Genomic DNA, 13,288 nt, shown 5'->3' on the forward strand with positions numbered 1-13,288 from the left:
ATAGTTATATCAGATTTCTTTTGTTAATATTTACATGGTATCTCTTTTCCCATCCTTTTATTTTCAGCCTTCTTTGGCTTAATATTGAAGGTAGATCTCTTCTAAGCAGCATATAGGTTGTTTTTGTTGTTGTTGTTGTTGTTGTTTTTAATACAATGACAAGGCTTGTCTTTTACTTGGAATGTTTATTTAGGCTGTTTGCAAATAATGTAATTACTGGTATATTTGGGCTTAAATCTACCATTTTACTATTTGCTTTCTATTTGTTCTACCTGTTCTGTATTGTTTTTTTTTCTTTTTTTTCTTGCTCTCTCTTGGATTGCTTGATGATTTTTTTAGAATTCCATTTTCCCTCTCTATTATCTTATTAATTAAACATTCTATTACTATTCTTGTAATGGTTACCTTAAGAGATTACAAAGTGCATCCTCAATATTATTAAACTTTAATGTAAATTATTTTACCTCACTTTCCAACATAGAGTGCTCTTAAAATATATATTAGATCCCTTGCTTGCATTTCCCACTCCTATCTGTGATTCCAAAGCCTGCGCTTTCCTCTATATATTACTGCCTTGGAAAGCTAGTGATGCTGGTCCTATACCTTGGCCCTTTAGCACAAGTAAAGGATTTTTATCTCCCTTTCCTCATCACATCAAGAGAAGTTGATGAACTAGTACCCATATATATGTGTAATTTCATAATATATGTGTACCATTCCAAGCAAATGTAACATAGCCAGATCCATTTTTTTTATGCCTACAGCGGCTGGTCTTCCTACTTAGCTTCTGCGGTCAGACATCTTGCTTGTTTGTTCAGGATGCCGTGGCCATATACCATGGACGGTGGCTCCACTGGGGCGCGAACACAGGACTTTCTGCATGTAAAGCAGACGTGTTAACCGTTACACCATGGAACCACATCCAACATAGCCAGATCCTGATTCCTAGAAGTTCACTATCTCAAAGGAGAAGCAATGTGGTAAAGTTGGAAAGTTGTATGTATTGAAGCTGGGGTAAGTATCCAGGCTGGATGGAACTTGGAAACATTTTTTACTCTCTCTGGACCTATCTTCATTATAAATAGATATAATTTGATATTCTTGAATCTACCACTAGATGTCAGCAAACCCTAGAAAAGAGTGAGTTGTTCAGGCTGTGGGATCCTGGGTGTGTTTATCCCATTCTTTTCGTTTTAATGTATTTTCCAAATGTTCTGCAAAGAATATGTATCATTTAAGTTCTAGGAAAAATAAAATTTATTTTACTTATAGCAGGCATTTAAGAGAAGTGAGGAAAATAATACAGTTATCACTGTCAAGCTGTCAATGGGTCTTCTGTAACCCCAGTATTTTTCCTAAACACAAGGCTGATTCTCACCCTCCCTGAGATCAGTTTCTACATCTTTAAAATGAGAGTAATAATCCTCCTTCAAAGGATTGATCTAAGTGTGTAATGCCACCATGTATCTGCAAGGGCAGAGCCTTGTGCAAATTGATCCCTACCCAGTTAAAGAGGCATACAGAGAACACAAGAGTCCGTTGAGGGATGGATTAGTCCACAGTGCGGGTTACCCAGAACACAGAGAACTTGTGAGACAGGGCTGGAAATGTAGTCTGGATTCACGGTGTAAGGAATGCAAGCTGGGGAAAGGAGTTTGCAATTCTCTTGGTAAGCTGGCAGGTTGCTTCTGAAGGTGTTTGTGCGATGATATTAGAGCCAGCTTCAGGGAAAACTGCTCTGGGCAACTGTGTGTAAAGTGTCTTGGAGAGAGGCAGGTGGAAGATTTCCAAAACCCTTACAGGGAAATGGTTCTTGGGGGCTTAAACTACTACCTGCTTTCTCCCCAGGGCGGGGCACTCTTTACAGTGTGGACAGGTCAGCCAACCTTGATGAAGAGAGAGGGAGTGGGAGGGGGAGGATGGAGAGAAGGGAGAGGAAATGAATAAAGTGTATATAAAACTGAATTGATATTCTTTTAGTCTTTTAATATAAGAAACCATTTTTAAAGCACAATTTGTACCATCTTATACCTCTATTCAATAAGAACATTTAAAAACATTTTGTTTCTTCTAAAAAGTACCTTTTTATTAAAAAAAAAAGAAGAAGAAGAAAAGAGAGAGAGAGAGAGATGAAATGAAGACAGATGTCCCTGGTGATCAGAATCAGAGTTACAATACTGAAAGTCTCAGGACAAGAGGCTTTATGAGGGAAGAGGGAATCCTAGGGAGGGGCGTGGACTTGGCTTCAGTCTAGTCTTTCTAGAATTTGCCACCCACTAGCAGCAATCTCTCTGAAAATATGACCTTCTGCGGTCTCTAAACTCTAAAACTAGACATCTGCCTCCTGCCTGAGCTGAAGAGAAAGCTGAATATGTGAATGTGTGATTATTTGGAGTGAAGAAGTTTGATATAGAAACACACACATACATAGATACACTGTCAAATCAGTTGTTCTAACCTACTCTTTTCCCAACAAATCATCATATTATAAACACATTTCCAAAACATAATGTGTACTCAATTTTTGTCAGTTGGGTTACATATTTTTGCTCTTTACAAATTTTTGTCTTAATAAATCTTTCTGATTATAAAATTTCAAACAAGTCAAAAACATATATGTGTAAATTGACATTATCCTGTATATCCCATCTGCCTGACCCTCACTCCCTGACCCAAAAATAGTCACTGAAAATAGACAGGTGCATGTTCTACAGGTGCGTTTCTTTCCATGTAATTTGTTAATGTATAATTACATATAAACAAAATATATAAAATATTCTAAAGTATACATGTTCTTCAAAATTATAAGCATGTTATACATATTTTTCTGTAACTTACCTATTTCACTTAATGTGATATATCTGATTTTTGATCGTATTTAATTAGCTAATGTTTATTAGGCACAAATATTGCTCTTTAAGTGAATTTTCTGTTAACTTTGTCCACCCATCGATCTGCCTAACACCTCACAAATATGAACACTATAGAGTTTGCAAATATTCTTGACTTTTCCCATGACTTTTACCTTCTTTCCCACAATACAGTGTTTTAATTTTTTTGGTATTATTAATTAAAATTGTAGTTTTGCAAATCCAAAATTTTTACATCAAAATTTTATATTAAAATAAATAATAAATTACACCCATTAAGATGGCTGTTATTTTTCATTAAGAAAAAAGTAGGAAATAACAAGTGTTGGTAAGGATGTGGAGAAATTGGAAACTGCATTTGTTGGTGGGAAAGTAAAATGTTGCAGCCATTGCAGAAAACAGTAAAGAGAGCCCTCAAAATATTAAACATAAAATTACCATGGGATCCAGAAATTTCACCCAAAATAAGTGAAAGCAGGGACTGAAACAGATATCTGTGCATCAGTGTTCATAGCGGTATTACGCATACTGACAATATTCTCTCCTTAGCCAAACTTTAGTTGCGCACCTCTAAACCCTCTTCGCAACTAGGCCTTGACCTTTGGACCCCAGTGTTCATCTTTGCATAGCCGAACTTTAGCAAAAATTCTGCTAAGTCAATATAGCAAGAATCCTCACCTCAATTTCTGATCACCCCAGACTGCCTTTAGCAAGGATCCTGGCCAGATCAGTTTAACCAGAATCCCCCCTACTTATCCCTGATATTTCCTCTTCCTATTTTTCATATAAATCATATAAATCCTCAAGGAGGATTTATAGTTGTGTTCAGAATTGAGTCCAGTTCTATACAGAGGTCTCTTTTTCCCTATACCAAGTTTCTGATTTTTTTTTTTTTTTACTACTAAATCTACTATACAGCTCTGGTTTTCTTCAACGACAATAGCCAGAAGATGGAAACAACCCAAATGCCCATAGATAGATGAATGGATAAGCAAAATATGACATATTTGTACAACAGAATTTCATTCAGCCTTTAAAAAATTAAATTCTGATGCATGCTGCAATAAGGATGAACCTTGAAAACCTTATGCCAAGTAAAAACAAGCCAGACAAAAAGGGACAAATACTTTATGATTCTACTTATGTGTGGTGTCTCAAGTAGTGAAATTCATAGAGACAGAAAGTAGAATGATGGTTGCCAGGGGCTGGGAGGAGGAAAGAATAAGAAATAACTGTTTAATGGGTATGGAGCAGGATGAAAAAGTTATGGAGATGAATGTCAGTGATGGTTGTACAACATTATGAATGTACCTAACACAACTAAATGATACACTTAAAAAGATTCAAATGGTAATTTTTATGTTATATATATTTCCTATAATGATCTATATGAAAGAGAGAGAGAGAAAGGAAGGGAAGGGAAGGGGAGGGGAGGGAAGGGAAGGCAAGGGAAGGGAAGGCAAGGGAAGCGAAGACAAGGGAAGGGAAGGAACATGCCCATTGTAATAGAAATTGAGCAATACACTGGGAAGCATCAGGTGCCAGCCCCCAGGGAGATGAGAACACTCAGAGCCCTGGAGGCTTCAGCATACAAAGATCAAAGCTATAGACTAATTCCATCTTTAACTCAGCCCACACTGGATAGGGATTTCTCATTAGGTTCACATATGCAAGAATACCAGGAGGAATGGCTCACTGGGGCCATTTTAGGGACTGCCTATCACAGCATCATTTGCTTATCTCTGTATATTGCTTACTGGGAATGCTCTCATAAGTCATGAGACTTAGCCCTAGATAATTTGCAAATATTTGCTCTAGCCATTTTGGACAAAATTTGCTGATTTTTTTTTTTTTTTTGCCACACAGCATTTTAAGTTTTTCAGTAATATTATAATTTAAAGTACTACAGCTCATTATTTTTTTAAAAAAAAGCAATACCCCAGGCAGCATTAATTGCCCAAGGAGATTAGATCATTCAAAACCCTTGTGGCTTCAGGAAACAATAGGAAACCTTGAGAGTAATTTCAGGTTTCACTACTGAGCAGGCATTTCTTGATTTACTTAACCATCTCCCAACTTCCTATAGCCTGATCTGAATTAACAATTTAATAATAAGTAACTTGAATAGCAGTTAAGATCAAGGGAGATCTTAGGAGCCTGGTGTTTAAATCCCTCGCCCACAAGGTTTCCCAGGTGGGAGAGATGATGAAATCACAATGCCACATGAGCCGTTCTATGAATCAGTGACTGGTTCCCTCACACTTCAGAAGTGACATATTGTCACCTATTGCTTGAGTCTATGGCCCAGATCATGGGCCTGGGTACACTTCACACTGTGTCCCCTTTCCTTTAACTCCAGGCCACGGACATCCACCAGCCCCCTCAGCTCACTGTGATTCTCTACGTATTCTGTAAATGGTAAATGTCACCTTTGTTTGATTGTTATTGTATGCATCCATGATTCTCAAACTGTGGTCCCTGGACCAGCAGCATCATTATTACCTGGGAACTTGTTAGAAGTGCATATTCTTGGGCCTCACCCAATGCAACCCAGCAATTAGAGTTTATACATCCTATAGATGAAACAGGGTAAAGTTTGAGATCTTCTGCTCTAACCCAGAAATAACTGATTGAGTTTTATATGTTATCACCTCTCTGAGCCTCAGTTTCCTCAGTAGATGTAACAAATTCCCCTATTTCACCACAGTGGTGTGAGGAATAAATGGGAATTTTTTTGCAAATGTCATCTGTTGATAATTCTGTGTTGTAAAGTGAATTATCTCTTGGAGCTGGGAAAAGAATAGAAAATCTTTATGCCATTTTCTTTTTCTTTTTCAATGTGCTAAAACTAACCTAAAATAGTCTTTTAAAATGTGCTTTCTTCATATTTCTTAACTACTAAGTGGAGAGGTTAGCTTATAGTGGTGATTTGAGATTCTGCTTGACCAGAAATTCTGCTAGGATTTTTTCCTAGAAGAGAAACAGGTTTAGGTCTTTTTGTGGCCTTAATTTTTGTTTTAATTTTTATTTTTAGTTACCATATATTTTAAACATTAATGTACAGAATATATTATTCATACAAGCATCCATATGTAAAAATAAATAGATTAAATACATGTTTATATTTTGCTGCATATGATTCAAAGTTCCATTTAGAAAAAAAAATGTAATAAAAAGAGCCAGTTCCCCACTAAAAATATGTGCTTTCTTGTCCTTTCTTTATCTTCTAGGTGACTATAATAGAAAATGTAGTGAGAAAATCTATTTTTTTAATGTCTCGCACACAATAGGACTTTGACAAATGTTGGTCCTAGCCTACCTGCTTTCTCTCTCACATAGAAGAGATGACTTTGACATAAACTACATAAAGCATTGGTCAGGCAAAGCGACAATAGACAACATAAGCCTCAGAGTTAATGCAAACATTGCCATCTTGCCTGGAACACTGTCTGTAACATGCAAGCCATTCAGTAAATGGGAATGAATGAAAGTGACTCCTGGGCTCAGTCTCTGGATGATCACCCATCTCTTCATGCCGAGGGCTGCAATCATGATGACCTCTGGTAAATGGAAAGAAGCAGCTTCTGAGCACCTTTGTGTATCAGGCTTTGTTCTAGGTGTTTGAGATACTTTAGTGAAAAAACAACAACAACAACAACAACAACAAAGCCTTTGCCCTCCATGCAGCTTATATTCTAGATTTTTAGAATATAGAGGAAGAAACTGACAATAAACAATGAATACCATATACACTATAATGTCAGTTAGTGACAAGTTCCCAGAAATAAATCCACATCTATAACTCATTTAATATATGACAAAGGAGGCAAGAATATACAATGGGTTAAAGATAGTCTCTTCAATAAATGGCACTGGGAAAATTGGACAGATATATGCAAAAAATGAAACTGGACCACCTTCTTACACCATATACAAGAATAGACTAAAAATAGATTAAAGACTGAAATGTAAGACTCAAAACCATAAAACTTCTAGAAGTAAACATAGGCAGTAAACTCTCTGATATTGCTACTAGTAATTTCTTTTCAGATATATCTCCTTGGGCAAGGGGAACAAAAAAAATAAACAAATAGCAGATAGAATTATTATTCCATTTGCACCTGGATAAATAGCTGATGCTAATTCTGGGGTATTTATATACAATATAAGTCTAGAATATCTTATCATATTATTTAGCAAAGAAGCTCTCAAGGATTCCTTGGGTGAAGGAAGGCCACATCAAAAGAACACAGGACATAACCTGAAGTGATTTCCACTGGCCAAGGATAGAATTTGAGCTTAAAAAAGATTATAATAGATCAAAACACCTTAAATATGTTTTTTAAAACTGTCAAGACAATTGTCAGAAAAGACATGCAAATTACTATTAAATATATGAAAAAAAATCAACTTTATTCATAATAAAAGGAATATAAGTTAAACTAAAATGAGAGAGTTCCAGTCAAGATAATAAAGTAGGTAAATGCCGTGCTTTCCTCCTCTCAAGACCACATCAAAATTACAACTACAGAACAACCATCATTGAGAATCACCTGAAATCTAGCTGAACAGAAGAAGTCTTACAACTGGGGACACACAGAACAGGCCACCTGGTAGGAAGGGCAGAAATGCAGAACAGGCTGGCCACAGACCCACATGTGGCAGTTGAGAATTGAAAGAGATAGCTGTGGAGGTCACCCCAGAGAAGCAAGGGGTCCCAGCCCCATACCAGGATCCCCAGTCCAGGGTTTCAGTACAAGGAAGAAAAGACCCCAAAACTTCTGTCTGTGAAAACCAGCAGATATTGTGGCAGAGACAGAGGGTGGTTATAATTCCACTTAAAGGGCCCACACACAAATTTACTTGCTGACAGACTCACTCGCTCTGAGCTCTAGTGCTGGGGTAGCTGCTGGAAACGCTCTGGGGACATAAGGGGAGAAACTGAGTTGTCTGGCTTCAGGGCGAGGGCTGAAGGGGCAGCTTTCTCCCAAACAGAAGTGCTGGCAGAAGCCACTGTTTCTATGTTGAGCCCTCGCGCCTCCTGGCACACAGACACAGGTGGCTGCCATATCTGAGTCTCCAACAACCTGGCTAACACCGCTCGCCCTGCCCTGGTGATTTCCTGAGGCCACCGCCCACCCAACTTGTGGGTCCACCCAAGCTGCTTCCTGTGGCTTTTCTACAAATGGCCTGTCTTAGTTCACGCTGCAGACTTTCCTAAAATCTCTCAAAAGTTCACAAAACCTAAACATGCAGCATCTGGCCTGAGTATGCCCCGTACATCTTGCTGAGCAGCCTCAAGCCCAGCACTAGTGGCAACCAGCCTCGCTTTACAGCTTGGCCTCTCGAGGCACATCCAAGCCCAGCGAGGGTGATAACTACCTGCTGATTGATTGGCAGCTCATGCCAGTTGGCCCAAGGCAGGGCACAAGCTATGAACTTGGCCTTCAGTGGGGCCCCTCCCAGGAGGCCCTGGCTTGCACACCTGGCAGCCAGATTTGGTCTGAGCCAGAGCATCATCTGGGACCACATCCAAGGATGACACACCCAAAGGGCAGACTGGGCAGGCACTTGAGCCCTGAAAAAGTGAATCCTGCTCCATGAGCAACAGCTCCTACACTGTAGTCACCAGCTAGTCCTCACAACCAATCAGCCTAAGGGTCAATCCCTCCCATTGACATGCAAACAGCAACCACGGCTCAACTACAACAAGAAGGCACACACGACACATACAAAGGACATACCTGGAGTACCCAGCTCAGATGACCAGGGAGATTACACCACTGGGACCCACAGGACACCTACTACATAAGACTACTTGACTAAGACTGGGGGACTTAGTAGCCCTACTTAATACATAGAAACAAACACAGGGAGGCAGCCAAAATGGGGAGACAAAGTAACCCATCCCAAACGAAAGAACAGAATGAAGCTTCAGAAGAACTAAACAAAATAGAGACAAGCAATCTATCAGGTGCAGAGTTCAAAACACTTTTTATAAGGATTCTCAATGAACTTAGGGGAAGAGTAGATGAACTCAGTGAGAACTTTAACAAAGAGATAGATGACATAAAAGTGGGCATAGAAAACATAAAAAAAGAGCCAGTCAGAAATGAAGAATACAATAACTGAAATGAAGAATATCTCTGGATGAATCAACAGTAAATTAGATGAAGCAGAGGATCGAATCAGTGATTTAAAAATTAGTTAGCAGAAAACACCCAATCAGAGCAGCAACAAGAAAAAATAATCCAAAAAATAAGGATAATTTAAGGGGCCTCTGGGACAACATCAAGCATACCAACATTCACATCATAGGGGTACCAGAGGAAGAAGAGAGAGAGCAAGGAATTAAAAACCTATTTGAAGAAATAATGACTGAAAACTTCCCTAACCTCGTGAAGGAAATAAACATACAAGCCCAAATAGCACAGAGAGTCCCAAACAAGATGAACCCAAAGAACATCATAATTAAAATGTCAGAGGTTAAAGACAAAGGGAGAATCTTAAAAAGCTTCAAGAGAAAGGTAGCAGTTACCTACAAGGGAGCTCCCATAAAACTGGAAGATGCTTTATCAACAGAAGCTTTGCAGGCCAGAAGGGCTTGGCACAAAATATTCAAAGTGATGAAAACCAGGATCTATAAGTGAGATTACTTTATCTAGCAAAGCTATCATTTAAAGTTGAAAGATAAATAAAGAGCTTCCTAGTCAAAAAAAAGCTAAAAGAGTTCATCACCACCAAGCCAGTATTACAGGAAATATTGGAGGAACTTCTTTAAGAAGAAAAAAAAAAGTATCAAAAATATGAATGATGAAACGGCAATAACCACATATTTATCAACAAGTACTTCAAATGGAAAAGAATTAAATACTCCAATCAAAAGATAAGGTGGCTGAATGGATAAGAAAACAAGACCTTTGCATATGCTGCCCACAAGAGCACTTCAGATTAAAAGACACACACAGATTGAAAGTAAAGGGATTAAAAAAGATTTTTCATGAAAATGGAACTGAAAAAAAAAAATCTGGGGTAGCAATACTTATACCAGATAAAATAGACTTTAAAAAAAAGGCTATAACAAGAGACAGAGAATGACCCAGTAATCCCACTTCTGGATATTTATCCAAAGAAACCCAAAATCCTACTTTGAAGGGACATGTGCATCCATATGTTTATTGTGGCATTATTTGCAGTAGCCAAAATATGGAGGCAAACTGGGTGTCCACAAATGGAGGAATGGATAAAGAAGAGGTGGTACATATATACAATGGAATATTACTCAGTCATAAAAAGAATGAAATCTTGCCATCTGTAACAACATGGATGGACACAGAAAGTATTATGCTGAGTAGAAGAAGTCAGACTGAGAAAGACAAATGCCATATGATTTCACTTACATGTGAAAGCTAAAGAGCAAAATAAACTAACAAATGAAATAGAAACAAACTCATAGATACAGAGAATATTTTGAGGGTTGCCAGATGGGAGGATGGTTGTGGGATGGGGGTGGGTGAAAAAGGGGAGGGATTAAGAAATACAAATTGGCAGTTTCAAAATAGTCATGGCGATATAAGGTATAGCATAAAGAATATAGTCAATAATATTGTAATAATTATGTGTGGTGTCAGATGGGTACTAGATTTATCAGGGTGATAACTTTGTAAGATATAAATGTCTAATCACTATGTTGTACACCTGAAACTAATATAATATTGTATGCCAACTATAATTGAAAAAAAATTAATATTTTTTAATTAAAAAAAAAAAACAATAACTGTGTACAGAAAGCTTACAAGTTTCATCTCAGCTAGCCGTCCCTGATATGACAAATTCTTGGAAGAACACCTGGAAGCACCATATTCTTGGTATTCAAACTATAATCAGAGATTGAGTTGCATCAGAATCATCTGAGAGCTTGCTAGGAATTCAGAATATAGTTCTCACTCCAGACCTATTGGATTAGAGTCTTCATTTCAGATGATCTGTATATACATTTAAGTTTGAGAAGCACTGGTCTATAGAACATTGAATCATCTGAAACAAAACAGTTAAGCTCTTACAGCCATGGAGTTTAGGGTGTTAATGCTAAAAGCACTCCGTAATAATAAATACTATTTATATACAATAAAAATATTTACATTCATTTTGTCATTGAATCAAAAAACTCAACAACTTAGCCAATTAAAATCAACTTGAGACTGAAACTTAAAAGCTCACCATCTGAAATAGGAAGCACCCTTGTAAACACTACAGGCTTGGGAGTTAAACAAAGCCTGGATTTGAGTCCTGCTTATTCCACTCACTGGTTGAGTGATCCTGAAAGAACAACTTAATATTTCTAAATATCCATTTCTTCTCCTATAAAATGGTGATAATAATAGTACTTTATTTTTAGAGTGGTGGTGAGAATTAAATAAGAAAACCTACATAAAGTGTCTGGCATGTGGTAGTTGCTCATTAATTAAAGTTCTTTCCCTCCCTGCTACATTCTTTCTGAAAAGAAATTAATATGGAATAAAACTAACAGCCCAACCATGCCTTGGAAAGCCTTTGAAAATTTAAGAACAAAAAGAAAAATTAGCACTATTTTGTACATGATGTGGTAAATTTAATATCATTTTTGTGTGCTACAATGAATTGGTCTCATGGAACTAGGGTTGAAAGAAAAACCATTACATTCTTTTCAAATGAATTGCTGAGATTTCCTTTCAGTTTTTGGACTCTCTAACTTACTATTAGAGATGCATATTATATTTGTCCATGCTCTCTGGGAAGTATGTTTTGGCCTGGTATCTTTACCTGTCAAAATAGAGATACAAGCACAGACAAAAAAAAGGGAGTAAATACTGAGTAGTCAGTCAGTGGGCAACCTAGCTTCCAGATAGCCTTTCCCAATCTAGGACCACCACCATTGAAACTTCTCTTTACATTTGTTTCCTCATCTGATTGTTCTCTGACACACCCAGCCCCACTTCCCACACAGTTCTATAAATACCAGTAGCAACTTTGTCGGGGTTTTGTTGTTGCTGCTGTTGCTGTGAGGAAACAACTACAATGACAGCACCAGCTTCCCCTCCCTTTAAGTATGGGTTGGACTTGATGACTCACTTCCAACTGAAAGAATATAGCACGAGCAGTGATATACGATTAGATCACAAAAGGCCTCACAACTTGCTGGCTTATCTCTCTCAGATCATTCCCTCTGGAGGAAGCCAGTAGCTGTGACATGAGGACACTTAACCAGCCCTGCGAAGAGATCTACATGGTAAAGAACTGAGGCATCTTACAAATAGCTCTATGAGCCATTTTGAAAGTGGTTCCTTTAACTCCAGTCAAACCTTCAAATGACCACAATCCCAGCGGACATCTTAACTGCAACCTCATAAGAGACCCGGAGCCAGAATCACCCAACTTAGCCATTCCCAAATTCCTGACCCTTAGAAATATGTGAGATAATAAATGTTTGTTGTTTTTAGCTGCTAAATTTGGGTAAGAGATAGCTAATAAGGAACTTTTCAAATAGTTTGCTTCACTCAAAAAACAGACATATATACTACTAGAAGCAATATATGAAGCTGTCATTCTATGTCCCATGGTATTGTTTAACAAATCTTCACATATCTGCTCTTTTTCATGTATTACTCCATCAACTTTCGTGGAGGCTATAGTATTTATTTAGGGGTGAAACTGTATGAGCAAAATGAACCCACCTGAAAGTATAAGAAACCAACCAAGGGGAGCTGAAATATATGCTCAAAAAGAACCAAGAGATGAGAAATCAGGGTGGCTGGAGAAGTAAAAAGTTGTTTCAAATAGGAGGTAAAACATTTTCAGTATATTCTGCAGAGAATAAAATTGTTTTTCTAACTAACAAAATCATAAACTAATATCAATTGAGAAATACTAATTTGGAAACAAATGGAAGAGCCAACATTATATGTAGCAAATTTTCCTATCTAGCTCACATAAACTTCTGTAAATTTGAAGATACTGTTGTAACAGTTGGTGGACTATTTGTCCTTGATCTAGTCAGCAGTGAGAGCTTCTAGAACAGAAGGAAAATATGTCATCGCAATCCATAAACAATAAAGCCAACTTTTAATTGAAAATAAATATGTACTGAGCACCTACTGTGTGCCAGGCAAGGGACTCTGCTTGGAAAAAGGTAGCTTACCTTAACTACCCCTTATTTTGTAACTCCAGCCCATCTACAGACCCCTCCTCTTCAGGGTAGGAACCCCAGGCCCATCCCCTCCTCTTCTCCCTCCTTGATACCTTTCTTCCACAAAATAAATAAGAATATGAACAAGGAATCTGGAAAGAGAATTGGAAAAGGTGGGGCAAATTCATGCCATTGCCGCAAATGGGAGACTGCATAATAATAAACATCATTTATATACCATGAATTTAAACTA

This window comes from Pteropus alecto, unplaced genomic scaffold, assembly GCF_000325575.1.
Source record: "Pteropus alecto unplaced genomic scaffold, ASM32557v1 scaffold179, whole genome shotgun sequence".
Classification (NCBI taxonomy): domain Eukaryota; kingdom Metazoa; phylum Chordata; class Mammalia; order Chiroptera; family Pteropodidae; genus Pteropus; species Pteropus alecto.